The following is a 7,108-nucleotide window of genomic DNA, read 5'->3' as shown; positions in this document are numbered from 1 at the left end:
GAGGTGACATACATGACCAAAGAGGTTATAGAGATTGTTTTCAGAGATGAAGTGAACAGGGTATGTTCTGATCTAGTTTTCAAGGCTGTATGGAAAAATGAGGAGCAAACTTTAATCTATATAGCAAACAACTTCCATACTTCCCTCACTCAAAAGCCCAAGTGGTCTGCAAAACTAGAGATATGAATTCCCTCTACCCAGCTTGCATTGTTCAAAACATAAGATAAGCTTCATTCTTAGGACAAGGAGCAAGCATTTTCACTCAACGTGTTTTAATCAAACCAATGAAATTGTTATCATAACTGTTAGTTAATTCAACTCCAGTCAACAGCCTTGTCATTCACTCTGCAAGACGTCGAGTCATGGATACCTTGTTAAATTGCTACCAGGCTCAGATACCATTCTTTTATTTAATTCCCCTCAGAGTTATCACTGAGATTACATGCCCTAACTGTATCATGCAACTTCTGAGGTGGTCGACTTATGAGGGACAAAATGTCTATTCCTTGTCGTGGCAAAAGAATAAATATAGATCCAAAAATATCTAATCACATGGTTCTTGCTACGGGTGTGCTTTGAATCTCCTCTAGGGTAACTACAACAAGAAATTCATCAATCCTACAATCAACATATGTTAAACCTTGGAGAAGTTTCCTAACACTCGTTTTCTCCCCTTGGTCTTTAAAAGATTGTCCATGGTAATCATGGAAGTGGCAAAGTTACATGAATACATTTACTGGCCCAGCATGCAAGCTGGGGAGTTTCAGATCCAGCTCAATGATACATTTAGCATTACGAGCTAAACCAAATACATTGTTGATTATACTAGAATAAATTGTTTATTCTGAACAGTTTGGAGAGCCCTAAAAATTTAATGTCTTTGATGAGATTAGAATGACAAGAAAAGGAGTGACCTTGATATTATATCTTGGCAATAGTCTTGTCTTGCTAACATGCTATTTGGTGGACTTAGAAGTCTCCCTATTTGGATGAGTGAGGAATGAAATGTAACTTTCAAAGAAATTTCCATTTCAGCAATAACCAGATGCAATGATTGGTTGCATTGTTGAATATAATTGGCAAATCTTGAAATATCATCAATGATGTTTATCGTCCTGCTAATATTGTTGTCCATGTCTAACTCCCAAGTCTCGTCTTGCTAATATTGTTGTCCATGTCTGACTCCCAAGTTCTCCAAGTCATCTTTTTTTTCTTTATTGCTTTGTTCCTGTTATCCTTTGACTTGCCGGGGTAGCTAGAGAATCAATTCACTTGTGTTTTGTATCAGAACCAGTAGTTCCATAAATTAGATCTATGAAATTTCCATGGACATTTGCCAGAGATGTTTTTAACATACTTAGCTGACCCTTGTGATGTCAGGTGTTTGGGAGAGAGAGATTATACCAAACTGTGATGCACTCTATGTTCGTCCTCTCACACATGATGATGTCACTTTTTGGATGTGGCTTGTGATATATGGTAATCATTGGTATATTCTATACTGGCTCATAACACTTTAAATTCTTGTCTTTTACCATGTTGTACCATGGTTTGTTCGTAATTTACCTCTAGATAATGTATCACCTTATGAATCAAGTTGAACTACTAGAAACCAAGGTAGGTGTTTTACATCTTTTTCCCTACTCATTTTGCACACCCCATCGCTTCATCAACATTTTCACGCATTATCATCACTTCTCCTTCATGCTTGAGTTATCACAGGTATTGTAGCAAGGTTCAAAATAAGAATGTCTAGATAAAAATAAAAGAGCTAAAAAAAATGCTCGAGGTAGAAGCAACTAAAGTCACATCATGCACATGAGACATGCTGCCTTGATATAAAACCCAGGTTCTCCCAGCCCCATTCTCATATTAAAAAGAAGGAATGAAAGAACTAAGCATATAAAAATAGAAAAAGAAAAATAATCTCTAGCTCTTGAAACATCATTTCCCTTGTACCACATTCACCATCATCACTTGCACCCTATTTAGAATCCTAAGAAATACATCTTGTCTTAAGGGTTTTCACATGTAATTAAGGTTAACGATGTCCACACGATGGTCAAGTTAGGAAAGGGTTAAAGATAAAATTAGTCATCGAGTATTAAGATATTTCACTTGATTGTAATGATTTGAATTTATGAAGGGAACGATACATATTTATAACCAAAACATAGAGATATAGTGAAATTAAACTTCTATTAATAAATGGAAAATGTTGAAATTGTATCAATGGTATCTCTATCTTTGAATGGAAATTGATGCAAGTAAAAGGAAGTAAGAGTTATGGCCCTGTTTTGGCCAGCAACAACCCCCCTTTTTATTTAGTTTTAGAAATAAAGCTAAATAAATGGGGACCCTTCTAAAAGATAAAAGCTAGTGCTTATCTTTCCCTTAGTTTATTTTCAAGATATATGTGAAAAAATTAATCAATCCCATAAAAAAAATTAACAAAGTAATATTTCTTATATAGTTGAGATGTGAAATGTGAATTAGTTACTTTATGTAAATTTAATATTCTTGAAATTTAAAAGTTCAAATTTATGGAGAAATATTTGAAAGTAAAAACTACTTACAGAAAGCAAGTAGATTCAATTAGTTTTTAAAGAAGTGAATTTATTTATATATTTAAAAATATATTTTTAATAATAATAAATTATTTAAAATATTGACAAATATAAAATAAAAATTAATATCTTTAAAATTATAAAAAAAAAGTGAGAATGTTTGTAGAGTTTGTTTTAATCCCAACAAGAATTATTCATAAGATATATATATATAGTTTGTTTTTTATTTAATTAAGAAGCTTTTCTTTCATGCTATAAAATATATTAATGAACCAAAACCCAAATATATTAAGAAAAGAAATGGAAATTTACCTTCCATTAGCTCCAAAAACCGAATCCATTCCATACTTTAAATAATAAAAAATTAAAAATAAAAGTTCGATCTTCCAAGGCAGAGCAATATTCTATTTTTTATCTTGTAATTGAAGAATTTACCATCCCAATATATAAAGATGCTATCAATTTATAAGAAAATATAGAGACAGACAAAAAACGGCCCTTTTGTAACAAAATTGCCACATATAAGTGAACATTACACACTCCATAAAACAGAAAAAGTGTAACTTCCCATTCCATTCATAACACCGCTGATGCTTAAAAAGTGTAACTTCCCATAATGGTAAAATAAACAGGAGGAACTTTCATAATGATAAAACAATTCCAGAGTGTGAGGTATCCACTTTTTATTCACACACAAAACAGCCAATCAACAAAGCTTGCTTTCACTTTTCCTTGCAAGGAATCATGAATTTGATTTTACTTCAGAAATTAACCAAAAAAAAAAATGCATATGGTAGAGAGCCTTAGTCACATCCTTAAACTTCAATGTTGGTTGTTATGGAAATCGACTTAGGGCTATTGCCAACTATCAAATGAAGGTTGGTGCTTGTAGTGAAGGAAATCGACTTATTGCCAACTATCCAATAGACCTTGAAGTGAAAATTACATTACATTATGTACAAAAATGGATATAGTTTGAACATGTAAACTCCCCAAGTTTTCTTGTGCCCCTCATTGATGGTTGTTGTTAAGCTATAACATGGGGAAAAGCTCCCCCCTTCCCTTACAGTTCGCTGCTTAGGGTTGCACGGTTTCCATATCCAACCATTAATCCAGTCAGCTTCTTATTACTCAGACGCTCTTGGCAAACCGTCGAGTCTTCAAATATGTTACCAAATTATGAAAAAAATCAAATAAATAATGAATTCATGACTATCTTTGGACAGTATCTATGTATGATTAATTTCATTGTGACATAATAGCTAAGATAAAATATCATTAGGTAAGAAACCCAATTTAAATCTTGAAGATGCAGAATCTTTAGTGATTTTAATATCTGAAGAATAATTAATTGCTTTGTACCTATCAGGGAACGGTATCAAGGGTTGCAAACTCTGTGCTAAATTGACAACATCTTCTGCATTACTGACTATTTGATTGAAACATATATATCTCCCATAGGTAGATGGATCTTCATAAGCACATATATGTGCATCCACTAGAAACCTTATGTCTACACTAGCTAAAGTGCCCTTCTCGTACATTTGTGCAGCCCCTGCAATCACAAAGACTAGCCACTGTAAATAAACTAGCTAATATTTTGCACTTCCATAGATTAGATCCTCTCCAAGGGATTACTATACCATATTTGTACGTTCTAGAGCAGAGTCTATTTGATATGCAGATCTCTTACCCTCACCTTTAAGATATGCAATGGTAGATCCTGAGCTTTTGTATGTGATACCAGGTCCCACAGTCAAAGATGAGTTGATTGTCACCATATTCAACCCCCTGTCCATGGCCATCGCCCATGCAGCCTTCTCTGATAGTGTCTTGGCTAATGCGTACCACAACTGTGAACATGAAATATTGTGTAATTAGAACATAATACCATAGATCACTGCAAGGTTCAGAACACTGTTATTAAACTGTACAGCTTTGAACTCCACAATCTTTGAGAAACACCCAAATTTTATACATATACCCCTTCAAAAAAATGATGAATACTGCACCACAATGTATTTAGGTTCTCTCTGTAAAAATATATATACTTAGCACAAAGCCATTTTAGCCCTGATTCAGTATGCACCAAAGATTTAGACAAAGGTTACATATCTAGACTTTCTCATTATTTGATGAATCTATAACCTGGGCAACTTCAAAGACAAAAATGAATTGGATATGGATTGTTGCATATAGAGAAGATATATGCACTCTGTTGTCTATGATGTGGTATCACTTCAGCAATCTTAAGAGGCAAAAGATCAATTGGATATGGATTATTGCAGGGTTATCTGCAATATGTAGCATGTATTATCATTTGAGCAATTTTAAAAAGCCAAAAGCTAATTGGATATGGATTTATGGACTGAAAGAAGCAAGATGAATATGTAGCATGTATTATCATTTGTGTAATTTCAAAAAGCCAAAATCTAATTGGATATGGATTCATGGACTAAGAGAACGCTAAAGCAAGATGCATTGTATAGCTCAGTAAAATGATGGTGGACAAACTAAAATATGAAAGAGTCAATTGGATTTATTTCTTTAGATTGGAAGGAGAAATTATGCTTTTCCCCACCCAGATGCAATTGTTACAAATGTCATGTTTAGCTCATATTAAATATACTACTGTCATGGATTCCATCACCTTGGAAAACTACTATTGTAGCTGGCCTTGAAAAACTGTAGGTGTAAACGTTGAAGTTATTTATTAGATTAGCTAATCTGATCAAAGCAGCTTTAGATGAAAACTTCTGAGTTACTTACTAGATTAAGAAAATAATCAGACCAATGCTATCGAACATACCATTCAGTTAGACATCATTAACAAGTTAAAAGGAAAAAGTGATAAATCAGTCCACTTTACTTAGATTGTATACTAAACTTAAAATTTTGTCATTTAAAAATTATATATACAGACCTTCAATTTTTTGCAAAGATTTGCATCACTCCAATGCCTCTCATCAAGGGCATTAACCTTGTAGTCTCCATCTTCTCTCCAAATTGCTGCAGCCACAGAAGAAGTGAACACAACTTTCTCAATGGTCTAGGTCTAAGCACATGCTTCCAGTGCATTGTGGGCTGCTTGTACTTCAAGTTCTAGCATCACTTCCTATATTACACAAGTCCACATATATCAATATTCAACCCTTCCAATACATATACCAAAATGCCCACATCTTTAATTCAAAGGTTCACTAACTTACATCATAACCTACAGCACCCTGAGGGTGTTCAAAGTTATAGAACAGACCAGAATAGCCCTTGAGCGCATCAGTAATGCTCTGATAATCCAAGACGTCTGCATAGAAGATCTACAATCGATCCCCATGCAATTTTCTGAGAGACTCAACTTCGCTTGCCACCATTTAAAATCATCAATGAAGAATGCCAGCATACTATAAGTTCAATCAAAAAGAAATGTGAAAACCTTCATCTCAATTTCAAGGTGACTGGGAATTCAAAATAGGGATGGGATGGTGCAATTTTCCTATATTTATTCTTAGGGGTTTGAAAAAAAGGTAATGCATCAAACTTGGGTTAGAATCTTAAATTCATAGATTCATCTTAACGTGAAATTTATCAAGAAACTACAAAATCTTGTTCTCTTTTCAATAAATAAACATACCAGCATCTCTCTGCATAGTGGCGTGCACTGAATAGCCTCGTTACAGAAGGCCCTGAACAATACACAAGCCTACATAATTGGACGCATCCATGACACAGACAACCTTGCAATTGCCCTCAGAGGGGTTCAGACCAGAGGTAAACACCAGCATGGCTGCTCTCTCCACAAATCATTTTTCCGAATGTAGGCCTGCAAGAGAGAGACATAAGTAAAAGAGTATGTGTGGTCGACCATGGCAGGAGTGTTCACTGGATTCATGGGATTGGCTTCTGTGTGAAGTTGAATGGCAGGGAGTAGTCTACCCAGGCAGAGGAATTGGTGAGGGAGCAGCCTGCGAGTTATTTCCAAATTCAAATTCCATGGTGAATTAACTTCCCGGTGGCAAGACACGATAGAAATCGGAATGTCTGTCAAGGACCTGTCATTTGTCGACATTAATGAGGAGGGTGGTGGAGAGTGGAGGAATTTCTGATGGCCAGAGCCGGAGGTTTTTCTGGGCGGCGACGAAAACAAGGAAATTCCTCCGTTTGGGTAGAGTACTCCCATCTAATTTGTTGAACTTCAACCTTGGGAACTAAGACGGATGCTGACTCCTTTTGCTATGTCGTTTATTTCTTCTTTCTAAATGATGATGTGCCCAACCACATACTAGCACTTACAGTAATATATTCATCTAAATTTGTCATACGTTTGCTTAATATTTTGTGCACTGTATGGGTTGCGATAGCTTTTTAATTTTTGTACTCCTTAGACATTCTTGCAAGGGGAATGTGATGGCCTTTTTATTTTTGTACTCTTAGACACTCTTGGTAGTGCCAAATGGTACTTTCAAATATTGTTGTTATAAACTAATAGCTACATTGCACAAGCATCTAGAATGCCAGAACATTGGGAAGGTGGATATGATTAT

At 34.9% G+C, this 7,108-nt stretch overlaps 1 pseudogene; it reads right to left on the bottom strand.

Moving 5' to 3' along the window:
• Nucleotides 1-3,630: 3,630 nt before the first annotated feature.
• On the bottom strand, nt 3,631-6,744 carry LOC149232892 (cinnamoyl-CoA reductase-like SNL6; annotated as a pseudogene).
• Between the last annotated feature and the right edge of the window lie 364 nt (nt 6,745-7,108).

Source organism: Pinus tabuliformis, chromosome J (assembly GCF_031772625.1).
Source record: "Pinus tabuliformis cultivar Carrire ecotype Pingquan chromosome J, CPIR1, whole genome shotgun sequence".
In the NCBI taxonomy this organism is placed as follows: domain Eukaryota; kingdom Viridiplantae; phylum Streptophyta; class Pinopsida; order Pinales; family Pinaceae; genus Pinus; species Pinus tabuliformis.
The sequence above is the reverse complement of the archived record's forward strand: the minus strand, read 5'-3'. Positions and strand labels throughout refer to the sequence as shown.